Raw genomic sequence first — 12,053 nt, forward strand, 5'->3', positions numbered from 1 at the left:
ATTTCCCCTCCACATGTAGGAATTTTACAAAAACAAAATCTTAAAGAATCATACACAAAATCACAACACTCCGCATGAGAAATTAAAAGCAGGATTAGAGGGATCATTATTCAGTCCAGTAATGTAGCCCAACTCATCAGTAGTATTTTTTTTTTTAAAGATTTTATTTATTTTTCGACAGAGATAGAGACAGCCAGCGAGAGAGGGAACACAAGCAAGGGGAGTGGGAGAGGAAGAAGCAGGCTCATAGCAGAGGAGCCTGATGTGGGGCTCGATCCCATAACGCCAGGATCACGCCCTGAGCCGAAGGCAGACGCCCAACCGCTGTACCACTCAGGCGCCCCATCAGTAGTATTTCTTGCAGGACTATGCGCAAAAGACCAAGAACAAGTCTCTTCAATTTCATGAACTTATCACACACACACACACACACACACACACACACACTAACCTGATGAAAGACTTCGTTCACAAAGTTGACATAACCTCGCGTTGACAAGAGAATCCGCTGCACCATTTCATACATGGGGCGGTGCTCTTCTTCAATGCTACAATGGCTGGAGTTGCTGAGTCTTCGGTCAGACAAGGTGCTGCTGTTGGAATGGTTTTTCTCCGGCTCTGCAGGCCGCCGCCATCCAGCTCTGCCACCATCTCTTGCCCCACACCACCACCAACGGTCTGGAAGAAAGCCATTACCACTTCTTTGTCTTTTTTTTAATAATAATATTTTTTATTATATTATGTTAGTCACCATACAGTACATCCCTAGTTTTTGATGCAAAGTTCCATGACACATTACTTGCGTAAAACACCCAGTGTACCATGCAATACGTGCCTCCTTAATACCCATCACCAGCCTATCCCATTCCCCCCCTCCCCAAGCCCTCGGTTTGTTTCCCAGAGTCCATAGTCTCTCATGGTTCATTCCTTTTGTTTATCCCCCTTTCTTCTTCCCTTTCTTCTCCTACCAATCTTCCTACTTCTTATGTTCCACAAATGAGTGAAACCATATGACAATTATCTTTCTCTGCTTGACTTATTTCACTTAGCATTATCTCTTTCAGTCCCGTCCATGTTGCTGCAAAATTTGTATAATCATTCTTTTTGATGGCTGAGTAATATTCCATTGTATATATGGACCACATCTTCTTAATCTGTTGAAGGGCATTCGGCTCCTTCTATGATTTAGCTATTGTGGACAATGCTGCTATGAACATTGGGGTGCATATGGCCCTTCTCTTCACTATGTCTGTATCTTTGGGGTAAATACCCAGTAGTGAAATGGCTGGATCAAAGGGTAGCTCAATTTTTAACTTTTTATGGGACCTCCACACTGTTTTCCAAAGTGCCTGTACCAACTTGCATTTGCACCAACAATGTAGGAGGGATCCCCTTTCTCCACATCCTCTCCAACATTTGTGGTTTCCTCCCTTGTCAATTTTTGCCATTCTAACTGGCATAAGGTGGTATCCCAGTGTGGTTTTGATTTAAATTTCCCTGATGGCTAATGATGTTGAACCTTTTTTCATGTGTCTGTTAGCCATTTGTATGTCCTCATTGGAAAAGTGTCTCTTCATATCTTCTGCCCATTTTTTGATTTGTTTGTTTCTTGCGTATTGAGTTTGAGAAGTTCTTTGTAGATCTTGGATACCAGTCTTTGATCTGTAGTGTCATTTGCAAATATCTTCTCCCATTCCGTGGGCTGCCTCTTAGTTGTTTTTTTTTTTTTTAAGATTTTATTTATTTATTCGACAGAGATAGAGACAGCCAGTGAGAGAGGTAATACAAGCAGGGGGAGTGGGAGAGGAAGAAGCAGGCTCACAGCAGAAGAGCCTGATGTGGGGATCGATCCCATAACGCCGGGATCACGCCCTGAGCCGAAGGCAGACGCTTAACCGCTGTGCCACCCAGGCGCCCCTGCCTCTTAGTTTTTTTGACTGTTTCCTTGGCTGTGCAGATTCACTTTTTCTAACTGCTCATTCCATGAAATACAATTTCAGGAAACCCACAGCCCACGAATCATTATTGAATGGTGCACTGAGACTTAATAAAAGTATAACTAAGTGTTATCATACAAATAAATACAAATATCATACACAAAACTGAACCATCTCAAACTTTCTTTTTCATTCCCAAATGGGCTTTGATGGGTTTTAACGTCAATTAATATGCTGATAGAACTGCTAAAAAATGGTCACTGCTGAAATTTTAAAATCACCACTCTGCAATACTTCACAGAACACATTTTCAGCTGAAGTGATGCACCAAGAATGTACAGTTTGTTCAGGTTTATGCTGTTGCTGTCAAAAGTATATGGGATGTAAGAGCCACTGTCCTTCCGTTCTCCCATGAATATTTGTTATACCAGATTCTCCAAGTGCTAAGAAAACTTAGTCCAGAAGATGCACTAATTCATCTCCTCCCTGGTGAAAAATTAAAGGTATTAGTAGATCCCGAAGCAAATTCACTTTGGGAAAACACACACACACACACACACACACACACACACACACCCTCAAACAGACCTTCAATACAATAATAAGGGCAAAAGTATAAACTCCATTTGGAAACAGCACTTAAAATATTGTTTTGAAGGGCTTTTACAAGAACAGTATATTCTTTGAAAAGAGATTTCGGATCAACTGTTTCACTAATATTCACTTTACATAGGCAAAATTATATTAAATTTCAAATTCCAAACAAAAACTTTCAGGAGACAAATGAAATTATATGTGCTTTTATTCCTGCAACTCTGTCTCCAGAATCTTATTCAATTGTTTAAATTGCTGCTTTTTCTCATGTACAATGCAAATGAAGAGAGAAACACAGGAGACACATGTGAGATGAGGCGGGAAACACAGCTGCGAGGCACAAACAGGAGTACAGGAGGCAGCTGATTAGCTGAATAATGACCCCCCCCCCAAAGATGTCCATGCCCTAATCCCCAGAACCTTTGAGTATCTTACCTTACCCGGCAAATGGGATTTAGAAGGTGTGATTAAATTCAGGTGTGAGAGGGAGCGATTATCCTGGATCATCTGGGTGGCCCCAATGTAATCATGAGTATCCATAAGGAGACAGGAGGATCAGACACAAGGCCATGGGAAGATGGAAACAGAGGGAGAAAAGGTGATATGATGAAGGGCCACAAGCCAGGGAATGCAGGAAGCCTCTAGAAGCTGGACAAGGCAAGAAAATGGATTCTCCTCGAGAGCCTCCAGAAGGCAGAGCCGCACACCTGCCAACACCTTGATTTTACCACACCGAGACTGATTTTGAACTTCTGACTTCCAGAGCTGCAAGGTCATAAAATGCATTGTTTCAAGCCACTGAAAGTTTGTCATTTGCTGCAATGGCACTAGAAGACTACTATAACAACTCACTGTGAGGCCTACTGAGAGTCTATACGATGGCGGTGACCATTTCTAGGTACGGCCATCTGCAGCGTGTGGCAGTGCTGGGCTGGACAGTTGTCTGCCAGAATCCACTCCCCCTCCTTAATGGAACCCCAGGGCTCTGTGTGCTTCCTCCCCTGCAGCCCAGGTGACTCACAGGAAGCTGGCCCCATCCACAGGACCAGGGAACGGTTCTGTTTCGTGGGCCATTCACATAGCCAGCTTCGAATCAGTCAGCGCCTTGTTACTGTGCCAGGAGAGACAAGTAAACTAGGTTGTCCCACTCAGACAAAAGGTAAGAGCTTTACAGAAATATCTGGGTTGTCTCTGAACACGAACAAGGAAGGCAGTGCCCCTGATGCTGGCCGCCGTCTTACAATCAGCAGGGAGTGGAAGCCAACCCTGCCAGAGGGAAAGGGCAGAGTAGGGAAAACTGTACAGAATCATGGAGAGAGTGTGAATAACCCACATTCTCTGCCAGCCCTGCCATGAGCTGCTTCTATAGGAGATTAAAATACTTCTTTTTTACCTTTAAGACACTTTGAGTTATGGAGTCTTCTTCTGTTAGGATGATACAACCATCCAAACTCATTCGGGGGTCAGACCTTTAGGACACTAAGAAAGCCAGATAATAAAAGTAGATGACTCACAAGTGTGAATGACCAACGAAGGAAAAAAACTGGAACCTTGAATCCGTGGTTAATCTGCTATTCTTGCTACTTTTCATCATCCAAATGTATTCTTCAAGAACGAGAAACTTATTTTCAGTGATGGTTTTCTGAAATTTTGAAACCAGGTAGGAAAAAGTCACAGCCTTTAAACAGACTACTTTGAATTGACTTAACAATCACACAAGATATAATGTAAAATTTATCAAAGAATGGGACTGTGTTTCTTATCTATGATTTCATACAAATTTTTGCCTACCTGATGGGTGAATAAAGGTCTCTCAGCATGGTCCAGAACTAATGGTGTTCCCTGGCTCAGTGAAATTCAGGGTCGTTTCTATTTTCTCTTCCGTGAACTTCTCTTTCATCTCCTTTTGTCTGTTTTTCAATCGGCTGTTTGTCTTCTCATCCGTTTGTAGGCACTCTCTATATATCAGAGGCATGAACTCTTTTAACAGCTCTGATGTTACAGATGCTTTTCACCGTCTGTTGACCGAGTGTGGCTTTACTGTACCTTTTGACATGCAAACTTTTTCAAGTTTGTAAAGTAAAGTGGGACCTCATTTTTTCTGTGGCTTGTGGGTCTTATCTCTACCTAAGGTGGTCTACCACTTCCCAAATGTATATATTCCCCTAGATTGTCTACTAAATTCTTTATTATTTTTTTAATACTTAGACCTTAAATCAATTTAGGACTTAAATCAATCCGACATCTGCTTATGTATGTGATATGAAGCAAGGTTCTGAGAGAGAGAGAGAAAGACAGACAGACTGACAGTTCTTTCAGCTCTGAGGGTTATAGATTAGATTCAAAATTCAATGCTACTCTGTCTCATTTTCTAGAAGGAACTTGTGGTTTCTGTCTGGAACTCTGATAATTTTTCTCTTAATTCCTTAAAGTCAAATAGGTTTATGTCTGTTTAGGTTTGTATCTGTTTAGCTAATTCTCCCTGGGACTCGAAGGCCTTGTTAGTCTAAGGCATGACTTTTTTTCAGCTCAAGTAAATTTTGCATTAGTTCAATGATCACTTCTGATTTTTTCTCCTTTTGTCCTCCTGATACTTGTAAGGTAGGTCTGGACCTCTCCTCAGATCTTATTTATTCATTTCTGATTTCCATTTCTTTGAATTTTTCCTCAGTGTTGTCAGATACTCCTTTGGAAAATCAATTTTGTTCTCAGCAGTGATCGTTACTGTTTACAGTTTACCTATTAAAATTTTAAACTAATGAATTTAAAGTTTTTAATTTTATTTTAAAGATTTTATTGATTTGAGAGAGGGAGAGAGAGAGAGAGAGAGAAAGCACCAGCAGGGGGAGAGGCAGAGGGAGAAACAGACTCTCCGCTGAGCAGAGTGCCCTATGCGGGGCTTGACTCCAGGACCCCGGGATCATGACCTGAGCCGAAGGCAGACGCTTAACCGATTGAGCCACCCCGGCGCCCCAAATCTTTCTCTTAAAATCTTCAGTAAGTCTTTTGTTGCTCTTACTGCAATTATATCCCCCTCAGACTTCTTTGAAATGAAGTTTCTCCAGTTCTTCAGTAAGTTCTTATCAAAGCGGTGCTTCTCTGTGAAGATGTTCATTGTCACTCAGGTGTGTGTCACTCTTCCGGCTCAGGCCTAGTCACGCTTCTGGGAACTCCAGGGCATCAGCAAACTTGCTCTAAGTGGACCACACTTTGTGCATAAAACCGTGTCCCTGCCATGAAGCAGCTGCTCTCAAACCTCCTCAAGTGGTTCTGCTCTACCCAGTGCAAAGTCCCTAAGCAACTCAGTCTGCTGGGAAAGCCCCATTTGTCTGTGACCGAGGACCGCAAGAGAGGGAAGATACACCACGGGCCCCACACAGAAAGAGGTCTTCACTGAAGGCCTTGGAGGGAGACAGCCTTTTCTTGCAGGGATTCCATCATGGCATCCTGAAATCCTGAGATGCTCTTCCACTCCTTCCCCTGAGATCCCAAGAGGGCACTTGGCAGTCTCGCGGTCCTTCCCATGGCCCACCTCCATGATTCCCGAGGGCCTTCCTGGTGCTGGGGATTGGTGAAGGCAACCTGATCTTATGCTCTGAGGTCACCGGTACTTGATCAAAGGAGGGAAAATAAGAGGGGGCCAGGAGGCTGCACACCACAGCCACCTCCTCAAAATGTCTCCCTGGCGCCCAAGATCGCCTTGTCATGGCAATGTCAACAGAGCACTGCAAGTGCTACCTCAGAGCTCCCTCTGACACCTCAGCAATACAGAGAGAGCCCACCAATAAAACCAATCCCCATAACCAACATTCTTTAAGAACCAAAAACCCTAACAATCAATTACTTTGGTACGTGTTAGCATATTTTTACCTACGTAAAAGATAAGATGAATGGCATACCTGCATGATTTTGGGCAGTACATCAACTCCATTTTTAGTGTTTTGTGTTGTAGTTAGATACTTTTTTTGAAAAAGAAAGTTACAATCTATTTAATAAAAACAACGCGAGCTGCCATGTATGGAATTTTTGTACTGTAAATGTTTTCATCGTCTCGCGTTGTAGTAATGTACACTGGCTTTGGTCTCAAATGGGGGATGTCTGGAAGAAAAAAGAACACATGACTAGGTTCGTGAGTGTAACCCCCACGAATGGTTCAGTTTCTTACTGAGCACATATGTATTTGGTTGTATGAATAGCAACTAAAATTAAAGAACCAGAAATTATAAAAGATGACATCTTTTGGTAGACTTGTTTCTGATTCTGCCTTGCAACCTGACCAAGATGGGACGGTGGCTACTGTTACTGTTTGCTTGTTACAGCAATGGCATAGAGCTATGGAAGTACCAAGCTAATAACTCTTTGTAACAAATTTGAGACATGACATATTATAATAGTAAAAATATTTTCACATACCTTATAACTAATTTAATCTCATTTTATGACTGAAATAAATCTAAAAGCATGTATAGACATTTTTCATCATTTTAGGTATTTTATTATTTTTTAAATCATTTTAGGTATTTTAACATCCAATATTACACTAATCAAATCCACGGGACTTTAGTTTTATATCCTTTTTCCTTTAGATGAATCCAAAGAATAGAATCAGTATAAACTACTTTATGTCTGAAAGAATTCACCTTTGAGATATCGAACACCACCACTTCCAAAGAATTAATAAGAAGTCCCTTTATCATTCTTTCTATTTCATAATCCATACAAAAAAATTACACGGTATTGGATTTGTCCAACTCTCTTACTAACTTTTATACAACTGGAGGTACCTGCATGAGGAAGACAAGTTCTCAACGAATCACTTTTAATTTCAGCATATTAAAGTATGCTATATGTTCCACAGTGAATACAGATTATTTTATAAAATCAGAAACAAGTTCTGAAAAAAATACCCACATATAGACAGCTAACAAATACATATCTCAGTACCTGGAAAGGTTAGTACTTCTACGTCTTCCAAAATGCATCAAGCTTCTGCTGTTTTCCCCTGATCCGAGCGTGCACGTGTGTGTGTATGTATATAAACACCCACAGACAACTGAATTAGTAGTCCACATCCCCCAGATGGATTAATGTCTTCTGTGACCTTCTCCCCTCCAACATTGTTCCTGATTATTCATTTTAACTAATTTTTGCCTGCTTTAACTGGGAGAGGAAAATTTGCCTCCCCACCCCGGCATCAATCTAAGGGATACTTGTGTCCTGTGAGCCTTCATTTCTCATAGAAGAAAAACTTTAGCAGTGAAATTAGAAATTTCCTTATGTTTCCTTCCTTTCCGGGGCTTACTCTCCCTAGGTTGCCCAGCTGCCCAAACATCGGCCCCTCCGTAAGAAGCTGTAAGTAGCACCTGCTGGATGAAAGATCCAAGATTAAAGAAAGGCCTACTATGGGCAGCTGCGTGGCCCAGGCTGGCCTGCCTCGCCACTGAGCAAGGTCTGGGGTCACCATACCCCACCACCTGGAAGAGAAGACTTAAGGAAACTTTATTTTAACATTCAAAGATTTGAAATATAATTACGCCAAAAAAAATCATGACACGTGTTGAACTCTTCCTGAGTACAGGAGCCACAGTTCCCCTTTACTACTATGAGCTCAGCTACAAATAGGTAGTTTGTACAAACAGGTAAAATCGTTTATTAGGAACCCTTAAACTTCTTATAATAAAGTGACCGTTAAATATAAGAATAAAATGACTATCTTACTTAAAAATAAACAAAGGTCACTTTGTTTTGTCCCTGTGGACATCCTCTACACATGGCCCAATCAGTACTTCCCAAGTACAGGTTTGTGGATGTTTGTTTAACTTAGTAAATGATGGAAATAAATGAGGAAGATAATACTTTCGAAACAATGTAAAAAGAAATTTAAAACCAGTATCTTGATTCTCCTTATTCTTCCACTCCAAGCTTGCAGCCTTTGGATAATATGTGGGAAAGAACATACGTACATTTACATTTCAACTTAATGTCTACTAAACTGAAATGCTGTTATCTTATTAAAATTCCTATCCTAAATAAAAAAACAAGCGTGACAAATTATGGTGACAAATAATCTTGACAATCATGTAATGAAATCATATCTTTTTTTTTTAAAGATTTTATTTATTTATTCGACAGAGATAGAGACAGCCAGCGAGAGAGGGAACACAAGCAGGGGGAGTGGGAGAGGAAGAAGCAGGCTCATAGCGGAGGAGCCTGATGTGGGGCTCGATCCCATAACGCCGGGATCACGCCCTGAGCCGAAGGCAGACGCTTAACCGCTGTGCCACCCAGGCGCGCCTGAAATCATATCTTAAAACTCAAATGATGACAAGAATGAATACCTTAAAACAAAGTAGTTAACTATGTTAAAGACATTTTTACTGAGATTTAAAAAAAAATCACCCAAAGATATCATGTTTTTAAACTTGCTCTACTCGTCACGCCTGTATTTTTTTCCACCTCTCTATAATGATTTAACATTCTTTCTGCCCTTAAAATATTTAGTCAGATGTAATCTCTATTTTTTTTAACTCAAAAAGGGCCATTTATAGTAAACAGGAATTAAGGAAATAATCCCTCACAAGAATTTCACACAATGTTACATGGGTACATGAAAAATCATTATCATCAGAAGGCAAAGCTACAGAAACTTGAAAAGTGCATTGTCTTTATTAAAAGGAATCCACAGGCTAAAATAAGCCAGGCCTGCCAGTCCAGCTACACCTGTCCCAGGTTCTTTTTTTCGTTTCTTTTCTTTTTTTTTTTTTTTAGATTACTTACTTATTTATTTGACAGAGAGACAGGCAGAGAGAGAGGGAACACAAGCAGGGGAGTGGGAGAGAAAGAGGCAGGCTCCCAGTGGAGGAGGCTGATATGGGACTTGATCCCAGGACTCTGGGATCACGCCCTGAGCTGAAGGCAGATGCTTAATGACTGAGCCACCCAGGTGCCCCTGTCACAGGTTCCTAATACTGGTTAGCACACAGAGTACTCTAAAGCAGAGCTTCCCAACCTCCTTCATGCTGTAGCCCACTTAGAAAGTGGAAACAACTGTGCAACATCTAAGGTCAAAGGATGAGGGGCTTTGGCTGCCCCTGGGCCAGAGGGGCTCCATGTCAGCAACCTGGCAGCAGTTCTCCGGGCTGAGCCAAGAGAGAAACTCTGCTCTGAGGACTCAGTAGAGAGAAGGGAGGGAAGAAGTGTGGGATGGACATGCACATACAAGTCTGCACACTATTCAGGGGGTTCACAGTCTACATAAAAATCCTCACCCTCTATCACCGGCATCCTTCCTCCAGTGGGATTCTGGGGATTATGTCATATCTAAGGTTGCACAGTTTATTAGTGACACATCTAGAATGAGACCCAAGTGCCCCAACACATTCAATTTCTCGATACTCCCTGCCAATCTCCGCGGACAGATGGAATACTCTACCACTTCTGAACAGGTGGAGTCTGAAATGCAGGTGCAATGGGCCAGTAGGGCCAAAATACAAAGCTTCTAGAGGACAAGAGAATACTCCAGTCTGCTCTCGGGATTTTGGAGTCCTTGTGTTTCTGGTGCTGGATAAAGGAAATGGGAGAGGAGAGCAGACAAGATTACCCAACAGGAAAGAGTAGTCAGAAAGGGAGGCAAGGACTGAATCTTGAGGGACAGCAGAGAGAAACAGACCCCTAAAGAAAACTGGCAAGAAGAAAGGGAGGAGGAAAGAAGGAAGAAAACATTAGGGGAAGAGAGAGATCATGAAGCAGGGGCAGTCATTGTCAGATCACCTGAAACACTAAAGTGTCCTTCCTCTGGACTTGACCACTAGACTTGACTCCCCTTCTCAGCAGTGACAGGGAAGGGGCAGGTAGAAGTGAGTCTCAGGAGAGGAAGTGGGCTGAGCAAAGATTATAACATCAACAAACTTGCTTGTGGAGGACACAGAGACTGGACAGAGTTCCCAGGAAGAACTCAGAGACAGGAGAAGTGTTGGCTGAGAGAAAAGAATTCAGTAGTTTGTTTTTGAACCATACCAGAAATGTAGACTAGGGGAAGGGATCACCTACTGAAATCATGAACTAATGATCATAACTCCATATTCAGTTGGTAAACATCAGAGAAAGGAACATGTGACATCAAGTTGGTCTGGGCTGTTGGCACAAAGAGATATGCTTTCGCCCCATCTTCCGGCCTGCCCTGCCTATTCCTGATCTGCCCATTCAGCTTCTAGGCCTGCCTCCTCCCTGATCCTGCCTTGCTAGCATAGGATTAGGGGTCAGGAAGAAGAAAAGAGGCAAGAATAGATGAATATACTATGAGGGAATACAAAATATATATGGGTCTCTGCCCCACTTCCTGGCATAGGGCCCCTAAAACCCTTGTAATTTCCTAAGTGATAAGCGCACGAGGAGCTCTTTTGTTTTAATAACACAACTCGTAGAGGTCTCGTGGGCTCCCAGATGGCTCCTGAGTGAGAGGGCTGGTCACCAGAAAGACCACGCCATGATTAGAACTTAGAATTTTCAGCACCCCCATCCCGACCCCTCCATTCCTCCAGAGAGGGGAGAGGGGCTGGAAGTGGACCATGTCTATGTGAGGAAGCCTCCATAAAAATCCCAGTAGCAGGGGTTTCAGGGAGCTTCCAGGTGAGTGAACATATCCACGTACCGGGAGGGTGACAGCTCCACAGGGACAGACATTCCTGTGCTTGAGACCCTCCCAGACTGTACCCCTTGTGTCTCTGCATTTGGCTATTCATCTGTATCCTTTATCATATCCTTTAATAAGCTGGTCAATGAAAACAAATGTTTCCCACAGTTCCCTGAGCCACTCTAGCAAATCAGTCAAAGCTGAGGAGGAGTTGTGGGAACCTCTGATTTGTAGTCAAGTTGTTCAGAAGCTGTGGGTAACCTGGGGCCCTCCTACTTGTGACTCGCACCTGAATGTGATGGAACAGTCTCATGGGACTGAGCCCTTAACCCGTGGGATCTGACGCCATCTCAAGACAGACAGCGTCAAAGCTGAGTTAAACTACAGGACATCCAGCTGGTGTTGCAGAGTTGTCTGGTGAGGGGAAAACCCAAACATTTACTCACCGTAAGTGCTAGAAGCAAAGTGCTCTCTGTGAATGTGGTAATACTACGAAAGTGATGGAGAACTGAATTATTTTTCTTTACATACGCACTCACACAAAATGGTATGTATGCCAGGTCTTTGCTGATGTGAACTGACACATATTCTATTTCTAGCAAAGTATCACAAAGAATCACCTCAAGGAAAAAGCAAAGATACAAAATATGGATAAGCAGGAAGAAAAGAAGCAATGTCTTCTCTTTCCCATCAAGAGTAAGACCGTTACTGAATTATCCATGATTCTGCTTTTACGTGAATAACCATATATTTCGATAGTATCTGAAGAAAAAAGCATGTTTGGTCCTCAGGGATCTTTTCCGCTCATATGGCTGGCAGAAGAGGAGTGATTTCTTCTGGATATATCTCTGCTGCAGAGTGGGGAAAAAAGGAGAGCTCTTTCACCAAAG

General features: G+C 42.3%; 1 long non-coding RNA gene across 3 annotated transcripts; it reads right to left on the minus strand.

The window, feature by feature from the left end:
- Positions 1–568: 568 nt before the first annotated feature.
- LOC123000606 (uncharacterized) lies at positions 569–7,085 on the minus strand. Of its 3 annotated transcripts, XR_008959574.1 has the most exons (4): positions 6,431–7,079; positions 4,046–4,173; positions 2,967–3,038; positions 600–678 (listed from the first exon to the last, which is right to left on the minus strand). It is a non-coding gene; the product is annotated as an uncharacterized LOC123000606 (long non-coding RNA). The 3 variants fall into 3 exon arrangements; XR_007189102.2 differs by lacking the exon at positions 2,967–3,038 and having other exon boundaries at positions 569–678; positions 6,431–7,075; XR_008959573.1 differs by having other exon boundaries at positions 608–678; positions 2,967–4,173; positions 6,431–7,085.
- Between the last annotated feature and the right edge of the window lie 4,968 nt (positions 7,086–12,053).

The sequence above is a fragment of the Ursus arctos genome, unplaced genomic scaffold (assembly GCF_023065955.2).
Source record: "Ursus arctos isolate Adak ecotype North America unplaced genomic scaffold, UrsArc2.0 scaffold_16, whole genome shotgun sequence".
Lineage (NCBI taxonomy): Eukaryota > Metazoa > Chordata > Mammalia > Carnivora > Ursidae > Ursus > Ursus arctos.